The sequence below is a fragment of the Falco rusticolus genome, chromosome 10, assembly GCF_015220075.1.
Source record: "Falco rusticolus isolate bFalRus1 chromosome 10, bFalRus1.pri, whole genome shotgun sequence".
NCBI classification, from domain to species: Eukaryota; Metazoa; Chordata; class Aves; order Falconiformes; family Falconidae; genus Falco; species Falco rusticolus.
The window spans coordinates 19,040,357-19,052,660 of NC_051196.1; the positions used below are offsets into that span (position 1 = coordinate 19,040,357).

The following is a 12,304-nucleotide window of genomic DNA, read 5'->3' on the forward strand; positions in this document are numbered from 1 at the left end:
TAGTCTTTTGCAATAAGAGCATCTCAACTATGTCCTTGGCTGATACTTCAGCACTTGCCATGCTGAGGCTGGTGCTGTGTCTGACCTGTGCCACTGCTGTCCTGCCTCCCACCCAAATGCCGAGACCAGGAGAAGGCTGACATGGCTCATCCATCCTTCTGAGGGCTTTGTTAGTAAGTATACGTGTGAGCAGGAGGCACTTGTGCTCAGATTGCCGGAGAGCACCGGTCATTCAGGCCACGCAGACCTGTAAAGTTATAGACAAGAAAACCTTATTTCCATTTCAGCCAGGTTATAGCTTGAAGCCTTTGGATTAAAAGGCAATAACCAGCCCTGGCCTGGAAACCTAAACCGTTGCTCTGAGGGTTGGAAGGGGGGTACCTCAGGGGTGGGCGGCTGGTGGCTGGCCTGATGGGCTGAGCAGAGTGGGGTCCTGGCCGGGGGGAGCTCCGTGGGGAGGGGGTCCTGGCCGGGGGGTTCGGGGTGTGTGTGTGTGTGTGTGTGTGATGTTATGCCACTGGGCCCTTCTCAGGGAAAAGGGATGCCAGGAGTGCCCGAAGCTGTCAGAAGGGCGGTGCTGGGGCTGGCCTGGCAGCAGCGGGTGGCCTCGCCGGGGGGGGACAAGGCCACCCCGATGCCCGCAGTGGGTTTAGGGGGGCTCTGGCTGTCCCGGGCTGTGGGGCCGCGATGTGCCCCTGGTGGGGGTAGGTCGCAGGCCCCCTCAGGGGGCTGCGTGGCGCCGAGCAGGGAGAGGTGAGGAATAGCCGGGGGGTGTGTGCGCCCTGGCTGGGGTCCGGCCCCCCTGAGGAGGGGGCGATGGCGGCCCCGCTCCTCTCAGCCCGCAGCGGGAAGGCCCGGCCCGCGCCGCTGCCTCGGGCCCGCCAGGGGGCGCCGCCGCCCCCTGTACTTACGCGCTCCCCCCAACCCCCGCCACAGCCGTCGCCATGGTGACCGCTGGGTGCGTAGCGGCCCTTACGAAGCTGACGCAGTGGGCGGCCCGGCACGGGCGGGGGCGGCCCCTGCACGGGCGGAGGCGGTGTTAGAGAATCGGGGGGCCGTGAGGCCCCCGGGATGGAGGTGGCGGCGGCCCTGGGCCTGCGTGGCTGGTGGCGGCGGCTGAGAGGTGAGGGGAGGCGGGAGGGTGGCGGCGACCCCCGTGGGCCTGGGGGGGGCCGGCAGCGCCCCCCGCAGCGGCGGGGCCTTCCCTGCGGCGGGCGGGCAGGTCCCCGGGCCGGGGTGGGGGGATGCTGAGGGGACAGGCGGGTGCTGGGGCGGGGGGGGACGCTCCCGGCCCTGGGCCCGGCCCCGCCGCGCTTTGTTCCGTCCTGGGGGCGGCGGCGGGTGCGGGCCGGACTGTGTCCGGGGGGCGCCTCGTCCCCCCCCGGCCGGGCAGGGCAGGGGCAGGGCGGCCGCCGGAGCAGCGCCAGCACTGCCAGCCGGCCGGGCCCGGGACGGGGCCGCATCCCGCAGAAAGGGGCGACCCTGCCCTGGGCGGGTGCGGACGGCACGGGGGGCTGGTGTGGGGTCCGGAGCAGGACCCAGGACCCCGGCCCGAGCTGGCCCTGGCTGTCAGCACCAGCCTGGTGCGGGAGAGCCGGTAGGTGTTGCTGGCTGTGCAGGGAGAAGCCGCCGGTGTGCGGAGGGAGGTGGGTGTGACACATGGATTCTGCCTCTCAGCCTTTATTACTTCTCCGCAGGGACCGCTATCTGAAACAGGTAGCTGGCACTGAGTACTCCGGCGACATGGATCTGCCATAGTGGTTGATGGGCCCTGACCGTAGAAATCCCCAGTAAGGGTCACAGAGAACTGCATGCTTAAAGTAAAGGATATATCACTCTGAGCTCTTGCAGCTGGGACGTTGCCAGACTGCTCAGCCAGCTTTCATGCTGTGCCTGTGCTGTGAATTGGTCCCTGCCAGTGTGCTCGCGACAGGCTTCAGTTACCACTTGTGATATAGGAGTGAAGACTGTCTGCAGGTCCTGATACGCAGGGTGGTGCTTACAGCCACATCCAGGTGGAAAAGAGCATAGTGATTGCCAAGGATAGTATAGGCAGCTCCTGGGATGCTGGGGTGTTCAAGTGTGGTGTACTGAAAGCAGCAAATCTCTGTTGGAGGGATTAGCCAGCGTGTTAAAGGAAATGGCTCTGAGGGAAAGTATAACCTCTGCCAAGGTGGGAAGTTAATTCACCTGCCGGGATAAAACTTCGTAATACCTGGTGATGAGTTGCTCCATCCCGCTGACTGTCGTTTTCTGGCTGAACAGCAAGAAATGTCTGTGCTTGTGTGGTCAGGCTGAGTGTTTTTAAAGTAGTAGTGGCTGGGAGATAATGAAATTGTAGGAAGTGGCTTCTGTAAAGACTGTCTTTAATCTCTCAGTTTTATGACATTGGCTTCAGTGAAATGTGTATCTAGTGGGCACCGGTGGAAAGCTTTCTAAATAAGAAACATTATCTGAGTGAAGCTATTTGTTTTCCTAGGTGTTAGCTTTCTGTGTCATAAGTTACATCAGGTTCTCAAAGCTGCTGATTAGGTCACTGCTCAGCCCAGTGAGCGTGTGTCAGTTTGTAGTAGACAGGCAGGCTGGTAATGGCTAACAGGGACAAGAAACATGAGCAACATCTGCTACATGGTAAATAATGCATATAGCATGGAACTTCTGTAACCAAAACTCTTCAGACAAGAGTAGGACATAGTGCTCCCCTTTAAATCCGTAATTAAATAAAAGAAGATATTTGGGAGTTACTGTGTCTGCTGTTCTACAAAAATTTTATTCTCTCCATAATGTGCTAGAGTCAAAATTATACTTGAGAATATGAGCAAAATCTGTATTGCTAATACTGATTTTGATAATGCTGACCTGTAAAAACCAGATTTGATCAAAATTCCATTTGAACTTAAGGCTCTGGGCTAGATCTTTTTGACTACTGTCTGCAAAATCAAATCAGAAGTCACAGAAACAGGGATTGCTGGAAGTCCCTGACTGCTCGGTCATTGCTGGGAAATGGTTAATGAGAAAGTCAAGCTTCACTGTGCTGTCCACCCTGTTCCCCTTCTAGACTCCTAGGAAGGAACAGTTGTGCAACAGTGTGATCTGAGTGGTTAAAATTAAGAAACCTGCTGCTCCAGGAAGAAAAGTAGAAAGGATGAAAATACTCCCTCCAATGATAAAAAGCTATGTTAAAAAAACAGAGAAAAATAGGGTAAACCAAAATAGCTGTCAGTCTGTTTCATAAAAAAAAAATATGTGGATAGCAAACTGTTTAAAAAAGTTGAGGAGACTTGCCTTCAGCAGATACTCAGTGAGTGCATTTGCATTGTACCACGTTTGGGCGGAGTTCTACTTTTTATGAAACTTTTTCAAAATTCCTATAAACAAATAGTTACAACAAAAAGAATCTTTGTATGTAAGTGCACAGATGTGCTTTTGGACTTTGCATGAGAATATAAATGTCACATTCCTCGTGCGATGTCTACCTCAGTTTGTTCCAAGACAGGAGATTTTTTTTTATGTATCTGTTAAACACTGTGTGTGTCTGACCAGAAACTCGAGACATAAACTTGCAGGCCCTTTGACAGATCCACTTGACTTGCATGTTTTTATCAGTCTCACCCGTCTTTGATTCCCTTCTGTAAAAAACAAACAACAAAAAAACCCCACAAACAAACAACAAAAAAACCCCCCACCAACAACTCCCCCCCCTCCCAAAACAAACAAACAAACCCAAAACAAACACACACACACAAAACCCCAAAGCAAAACCAAACCAGTTTGGCATTCCCTGAGTGCAGAAGCTGTGAATTGCTGTTATATTCCATGTGAAGTTCAGGTGGTGTCTCTCTTTGTTCTGCGACCTTTAATCCCAGGGTGCTGAAGGTACAGATGTTTAATGATGTTTTATAGTGCCAAGTGTAAAGACAGGCAAAGGGATGTTTCCTATGCAGCCTCCTTAGAAGTTAATTAATTTTATGAGTTAGCTCATCAAAACTAGGTCAATGTAGTTTTTGCATTGCAATATAATTGTATTGATTTGCATAAAAAAAAAACCCAACCAACCAAAACATTTATACACTTCTTCCAAGCCTTTGTGACTTAAAAAACTCTCCTTAAAGCAACATGAATACCAATCTTTTGAGGGTCTCTTCCAGGCAAGGCCCATCAAGCTGGAGACCTGTAGGGAATACAGGAATGCTAAAGCTTGAGAGTAAAACCCCAGCATGCTTGGTACGCTGCTCAGCTTTGGGCAGATAACAGCCTTTCAGGCTTTGAGTCATTTACTGGCCTGCCTAAAATTTATTAAACTTTCTTGCATTAAACCAGCAGTGCTTCTGTTCTGTCTTCAGACAGGGGAAGGATGCTTGAGACTTGCCCCCTGCCTGGGTAACAATTGTATCTGCTCTAGAACAAGCAGCTTTTACTTCGGGGGGTCTGCACCCAGCTTTTCCTCTTGAGAGAACAGGGTATGTCCTGTTTCAGCTTGCCACCTAGGTAGCAGTAAATAATCCTTGGTTAAAACTAGCAGTCTCTCTGATCCTGACAGTGATCCAGCAGATGAATAAGTACATCCTGAGCTGGATTCAGTGTTGGACTTTGAGGAAGTTACACTTAAAGAGACAGAAATTGAGATGCTTGGAAGGGTGAAACTATTTTCATCTGCTCTTGGAGGGCTGCAGGGCTGGAGTTTGTCAAGAGCTGGGGAAGGGAGTTTATGAAAGTGTCCTTTGTGCTATCGGGAGCGTGACAAATGGACTCTTGGGATCTGCGGATAGCTTTGGGATGTTTATTCTTACTGGAGTAGATTCTTGGAGTCAATCAGACTTTTAACTTGAAGCTAGTTTATGCTGGTATTTTCTTTATTCTGCGCTGTACCTACGTGATACTGTTAATTTAAATGTTTGTCTGCCAGAGCAAACATATGTGGCATGTGTTTCACGGTGGTGGGAATTGTGCGATGCTTCTAGTCAGAGCTACATTCATTTGTTTTCAAGCTAATGCTTTGTTTTGTGTATTTCTAAAGAGAAATCAGAGGAAAAATCTTGAAAATTTGCCAGGTGTGGTATCTGTCCAGGTTTGACCTTTTAAGACACAAGAAACTGAAGTTATTTCGGTGATTTTGGTAAGAAATGGAGTTTACCCACTGAAACAAAAATCAAATTGCTATGTATTTTAAGAGCACAAGCATAGCTGGGAGTTGATAGTTTACTTGCAGGGCACAGACATCGACTCTAGAGTCTGCTCCCTTTGCGCAGCTGTGTTGATCCTGCTTGCTAGATCTCACTCTGCTTTCCAATAATACAATGTAATTTTTTTTGTCTCCTACCGCAGCAATTGCTCTAACTGTAATTCTGTAATGCAAGGTGCTAAGCACTTTTATTCTGCTAGCTTGCTTGGGTGCATAAATTTAAGTTATGTTGCGTGGCATCTTGATCCTAAATTAATTACAAAGTTATTTTGAATAAAATGCAGAATTCCTGCTGAGCTTTAGAAAAAAAAATGTGCCCTCTATCTTCAGGCATTTTTTCTGTCTTTTTCTTTCCTCCTCCTTATTCTTTTCCTTCTTCCTGCCAGTGAAAGGGGCATGGGTCCCTTACCTCATGCACTGGATTTCTTTGAAAAGATGTCAAGCTAAAAGATTAAATAAAAAAGCTTACTGATTATGTTTTTTCTTCCTTGCAGTGAGAGTAGAAAATCTGCATGGCAAGCAGGCTGCCTGACTAACAAGGAGTTTTGTAATGGGTTCTTAACCCCCAAGCTTCTAGTCTGTCTGCTCTTGCACAAATGCTTCTTTAGCTGGACTCATGCTCCTGCAGTCTCTTGTAGACCTCTGGAAGTTCTCCTCCCTCCCTCTTTGAGGAGGTCTGGCTTTCTGTCTCCTTCAGGTTGATTACAAATGCGTCTGGAATTGCATGAAAATTCATGGCTTTTAGTTCTGTTCAAGCTGTTAAATCAGTAGCCAGCCTGCTTTTGGTCCTTGCATGTTCCCTTTGTGTGAAATGAAAACTACAAGTAGATTCCTCAGTGATGTCTTTGACCTTAATAAGAATTTCTCTCTGAGAGCAGGATATGAGATGCAATCTACAGTCTTAAAAATCCTAAGTTTCCTCGTGTTCTTCATTTGCCATTTCATGAGGCAAACATGCTGTTTGGCAAGCAGTGATTAGAAAAACCCCATTTTTAGAAAAACCATTGTCTCTGAGTTGTTTAAACTGATCTCGTTTCCGTAACCTTATGCACAGATCGACACTGCTGCATCAGCAGTCATCTGGTGATGAAAAGCCCTCTGCTAGCGCGTACCTGCAGAGAGCTGCTGGTAGGTTATTGTGGGAATCCTGGCTAAGCCTGTTGGAGTGAAGTTTGTGCCTAATGTGGTATGTGGGTTTTCTAAATGTCTGCTGTTTCATAAGAAGTTTTGTGAGCTTCCTGTAGCTACGGGATTGTGGTGCTGTACCCACTTCCACTTTCTCAGAGTGAGAATGTCGTTGTGCCCTGAAAGGGGGTACTAGCTGGGAACGCAGGCGGGCACGGTCCTGAAGGGTACCTGTGTCAGCCCCTCTTCCTCCGCATGCTCCTTTCTGTCTGGACACTGACATTTTTATGGGGTGAGTGAGCACTGATGAGCCTTTTCAGGTGTTTGTTCTCTCAGCGTTGTGTGTGGGATAACTAATTTGATACAGTTTGGTGCTCTGGGACATGTGAGGAAGGTTTGCTTGGAGCATCTGAACGATGTGTGTCCTGTTACGGGAGAGCTTAGGACTTTGTCCTGCATGAGAGCAGAGGCTTGCTGATTCTGGAATTGATTGGATAAGATTCTTCTCACCTTGTGAAGACATGGAAAGATAATTTTAAACAGTGTTTACAGTTACTAGGAGTAATTAGCTAATTGATAAATATGAGAAGGCTACCTGAAATGAATAGATGCTGAGTGTTTGCCATGTCTTTTCTTCTTTTGTAGGTCTAGAGGTATGATTATCAGCACAGACCTGAGAGATCTTGAGTTTTAATCTAGAAGTTTGCTTGGATTTAGTCTTTTTATGAAGAACAAAAAATGTGCAAATAGTGTGGTGAATCCCTTGGGCCACCATAAATAAAATTGAACTGGACAATAGGAAGAAACAGGGAGATTCAAGACTTTGCTATTATAGTTGCATTGCAGTAAGTACAATAGAAATGGTGAGGCTGGCATGAAAAAAAAGCTCCAGTGCATTTCTACCTGGAAAGGTTTCCATTTGGCTCTGTCATGCTGCTCCATGTCTCTGAAAAGTTGGTGTTTATACAGCTCTGCATCTTTTAGAAAGAAGAATGAAATTTAGTATTATATCATGGCTTGTCTTTTCAGCACAGTTCTGTGTAATGCACTTGCTGGTGTTTACAGCTATGGATACAGCCTTGAAGTATTTTTGGAATATAGATTCCAGCTCAAAAGTCTGAGCATCTGGAGGCTTGTCTTTTCCCCATGTGATCTGCCAAATGATCTTGCAAAATTGTGCTGTTTTCTCTCATGGGAAATTAACTATTTCACCTCCCATAAACTAAAAGCAAGTCAGATGCTTCTTGTGAGTTTGCAGCATCTCAGCCACCCTGTGACTGTCCTGATATAGTGAATCTTACCTTCTAGTGTTGTCTTGCATACTGTATTTCCTGGTCATATCAGGGCCCCTTAAAAAGTGTTCTTCGTTGAAATTCAACCTAGTGTTGTGTAACTTGCCTTTATGCTTGGCTTGCCTTTGTAGGTGACCATACTGTACGTTCTTTCCTTTTTGAAATACAACGCAGACTTCAGTGTTTGAAAACTCAGATGTGAGAAGTAGTAAAGTGAACTCAGTGTAACTCTCCAGCGCTAAATGCTTTTGGAACAGTAAGCGGGCCACTTTGTTGTTTCTCTGCTGTTGAAATCAAAACAAGTCCTCTTTAAAAAAAAGTGTATCAGCCATTTTTCAAGAACTTCAGCTTGAGACCCTCTGGAAATGGCAGGGGTTTTCTAGTCCAGTGGTCTGTTTCTTGTTCCAGGATGTCCCTGCAAAGACTATGTGTCTTTCCGCTTCAACAGTCCCGTGTGACTGCTTTACCTCTCAGCCAGGTTTAACCTTTTAAACTACAGTACCCTTTTTGTAACAAGCATCTGGTAATGACAACCACTTCACTAAATGAGGGTATTCAGATATGAACCTCTGTCTTTTTGCTTGGAGGGGAAACATGTGCCCTTGATCCGAGCCAGAGGAAGCAAAAAGAATTCCCATTTGCTCTGCTGAATGGTGGTATGTTAACGTCCTTAAAAGAAAATGAAGAAGCAGTAATTTGCGACTTCTCTAGAGTTCCTGTTGTTGTAGCGGACGCTCTTTCTTCCCTGAATAGAACGGAGAATAATGACAGATTTCTTTCAGAGATTCTCTGTGTGTGCTATGGGATTGCTCTTCCCCTCATCTTTGTGATTTTCATTTATTTTTCTAGCAGAGAAAGAGGCTGCTCTTTCTTTTCAAGTCTTCCTTCCGAGGTTAATATGGGGATAAAGCTATTTGGCACATGAATAATGAAGCATATAGGAAGTGAGAGATGCCTTTCCTGAGATGTTACGTGCATGTTCTAAAACTGGAAAGAGCAGAGCTTTCCTTGAACTTCAGTGGCGTGAAAGGAGTGCCGGACAAGATGCCTTTGCATTAATTGTTGTGTTAAAACTTCATTCTGTAGGAAGCCCTGGACTTCTTTCCTCTCCATTTCATGGTTATTCCTGGTTCAATATCTTGCTTTTGGAAAACAGTCTTTTATCCTCATTGATTTCTTTAATATTTTTTTTAAAGCAAAAAAGGAGCACTCTTTCTTCCAGATCTGAGAGCAAACTCTTTTGAACACTTCAGGGGCCATAATTGAATTTAACTCAATAGGAAATGAGGACATCAACAAATGCACTGTCGTCCTCTGTTCTTCTAAGTGTTACTGGCCTGGAAGAATCTGAGGTAAAAAACTTTGATTGCATATAACTATTAGTTTGTCTTGCTTTATGGGACCGCAGTGCTCTGCTGATGGGAAAGAATTTATCGATTCTCTGAGGCCTTGGTCTGCCTTTCTCTTGGATGAGGGCGGAGGAATTAGTACAGGCGGGTTTGGAGGTGGGAACCACGTAGGATGCTGCAGAAAATGCTTGTTCTGTGAACGGATGGCTGAGTAAGTGTGGTGCATGCATCTGAAGTGCCTCATGGGAGCTTGCTGGTAATATTTACAGAGTTTGTGAATTTGGAGTATGCAGTGTATGAGTTTGCATGCAAGCTCAGGAGTGTCAGGTGTGTTTAATTTGCCCCAGTGAAGGGGTGCATGTGTGGAAGCTTGTGCAGGGAGGGGTGGGCAGAAACCTGCTATCTACCTCACAGTGGCTTTTCAGGTGATTTGGGAAGAAGCAGTGTGAACATGCATACTTGGCAGTTTCTCCAACTAGTGTGCAAGTCTGCAGGCCGTGTATTTGTCTATGTGCAGGCCATGTGCTTCCAAGTGGTTGATACGCACTGGGGAAACCGACAACTCTACCCTTGCCCTTCATAGTGTAAGGAACCCGTTTTCTGTCCCAGGTTTTACTGGCTCCTTAGGTTTTCCTTCCCTGGAATGGCTTGTAAGCCTCTAGTTAGGAACTTTAAGGTATATTGCATCTAACCTTTATTCTTTGGGACATACAATGCTTATTTTGTGATGAATTACTTTGACCAGGTCTTCAAGGGGATGATATCACTACAGAAATAGTGATTTTCTTTCTTTCTTTCTTTTTTTTTTTTTTCCTTCTACTGGGAATGGTAAAGAGCAGAGGAATTTAGCCCGCTGCTGTGTGCTGTCCTTTGTTCCAACAGATTGTCATATCCTTGTTCTCCTCCTGTGTGTTTGGGCCTGCTGATGGAGGAGCTGGGGGTGGCTGGGGAGGTTAGATGGATGTTTCAAGGTAGTAGGCGTTAGCAGAGAAATAAATCGATGAAGGAAGTATCCAGCATCGGGACAAGAAAAGGAAATGAGCTGTTACAGGACTTGAACTTCTGGCACAATGTGAATTGAAAGCCTGAAAAGGACTTGCTGCCGTTCTGCGTTTTGAGGGTTACGCTGTAGAAGCCGGGGAGGTGGAGCAGCAGATCCGTTCTGAGGCTGCTTTTAATGACTTTAAGCTCAAAAATATTTCTTGATTCAAGACAGTGGAAGGAAATTCACTGTTTGTTCTCTGAAATGAGTATGCATGCTCATATGAAGTGTTAGATTATTTTTTGAAGTTATGTGAGGTTTACTACTGGATGTACCTCCAAGGTAAGTTGTCTGGCAAGGCTGAGGACTGAATTGCTCAAGGGAACACAGAAGTCTCTCCAACACCGAGTATCCTGGGCTGTCCTTCTCTGATCTGCCTGAGCTAATTATTCTCTTAAAACATCGTAATGGACAAGTTAATGTCCTTTATGTCCCCAACTTCTGTTGTGTGTATGGTTTTCCAGCTGCTCTGCTCATCTTTCTTTTCTGGTTAGCTCTCTTAATTTGTTATAAACAAAAAAGAAAGACGTAAAAGCCCATCCATTATACTGCTTTCAAGTGAACAGAGGACAGGAAGAGACGGAAGCTCTAGTCTTGTCTCCCACTTAAATGTGTTCATAAGGAATAAGGTCTTTCATTCGTGTGGCTGCAGCACTAGATGAGGCATGCTTTTTGGCAAATAACATGGCTAAACTGAAAAGGAAGAAGTGGCATTGGGTTCTGTTGCTGTAGCTGCGGGTCTTTTGCTTTTTTGTGTCACTGCTTTGTATACTGTGGCTGTGAAATGAAATCCTTTTGAGTGCAAAAGCGTGAAAGGGTGTGGTTAAAGCAGTTGGGAACCTTTTCACTTTAAATTACCTGATTTATGACATGAATATCACAATGTTAACATAGATTTGTTTTGCAAACCGTTCAACTGTAAGTTACCTGGTGTTAGGCCAAAACACTCCCTCTTGACTAGCATGTGAAAATACAGCTCTTGAGCCTCTAGTCTACACCGCAAGGGCTAAAACTTCTGAAGAAAGAGTAAGTTGGACTTTCAGTTCTTTCAGCAGGCACAGTTTCTGTAACGTACTTCATCTAACATTAATATTTGAGGAAGTCTTTTTGGGTGGGGAGTGTGGGTGAAGCCCCTTTTCTCTTCCTGTTCTGGACTACTTTCATCATTCCAGTATGTCTGGGCTTGCAGCTTTTGTGTTGGCAGTATGAACTGCAGATCAGTTTTCTGCCTTTGCATCTGAAGGTGCAAGCCTCTCACTGCAGAGAAGGTGCAGTGCCAGAGGGTGGGAGGCTGGAACTCCTGGTTGCCCAAGCCTGGAAAAGCAGGAGATCCTGTTTCCAAAAAATGCATCCCTTTTGTTTCCCTGTTCTTTAGATGAATATGCTGGTGTCTGCTCAACTGCTTTGCACCTGACTGCTGTCTCTGTACAGGAGTTTTCCAGGAGTTTGCATTTCATAATGGAGTTTTTGTTTAAACTCTAGGTTTTTTGACAGCAAAAAGTGATGGAAGCCAATTAAGAGAGAGGAAAAGGGAGAAAGATAATGATGATCCAAGACTTGGTGGCCTTTAGGACTGTGTGACTGCTACTCCTTTTCATAGGGAGCAGGAGCAGAAGAGAGAAGTGTTTTCTCTCTTTTATTCAAATATGCATAGTGTTCCTGCTGCAGAGGAGCAAGGCTACCAAGGCTTCATTAGGTATTTCTGTTATTGGAAAGGGAGATGAGGTTGGAAGTGGTTGTCTCTTATGTTCCTATGGGAACAGATAGGAGATGCAGGGGCTTGAATTCTCAACTATAAGGGGATTTTGCAAGAAAGGTGGGAGAAGCATTTAATTTCTGATTTCAGTGGGAAACTAATATTCATTCTCTCCCCAACGGGCGTCTAACAGCAAGTTTTTTGCTGCTGAGGAGGAGACAGGATTTTGTGCAGTGCCTTCAAGGCTGCTTCACTGCTGCATGGCCACAGAGTTAATTACAAGTTGGACAATGAGATGTATGAATCCACCCTGGTGCTATTTTACAGACTCAGCAGTTCAGCGCTCTTTTTGTATGGAGAGGGGCAGCAAAAAGACCGCACGCGTCTGTGGCATGAGAATGCAAATACAACTCTGTTCCACACAGCAGTTGTACTTGTGGAGCAGGGTTAGTAACCCAGTCTGAATGAATGCTCCAGGCTAAACTATTTTTGAATCCACTTTTACCACCCCATTTAAAGTAGATAGATGTCTTTACCCTGAACATCTTGGGTTTGTTCCCACTGTGCTGAACTGCATCCTGTTGTTAAAGCAGTTCCTGGTGAATGCAGGACTGCCCA

General features: G+C 46.1%; 1 protein-coding gene across 3 annotated transcripts in view; it reads left to right on the forward strand.

Moving 5' to 3' along the window:
- The first annotated feature begins 971 nt into the window (after positions 1-971).
- DAGLA (diacylglycerol lipase alpha) overlaps positions 972-12,304 on the forward strand; it is a 72,477-nt gene continuing 61,144 nt past the window's right edge. For all 3 annotated transcript variants that reach the window (XM_037401757.1, XM_037401761.1, XM_037401762.1), the window contains exon 1: positions 972-1,123. The gene's annotated coding sequence lies outside the window, so the exon portion shown is untranslated. The remainder of the gene's footprint in view (positions 1,124-12,304) is intronic.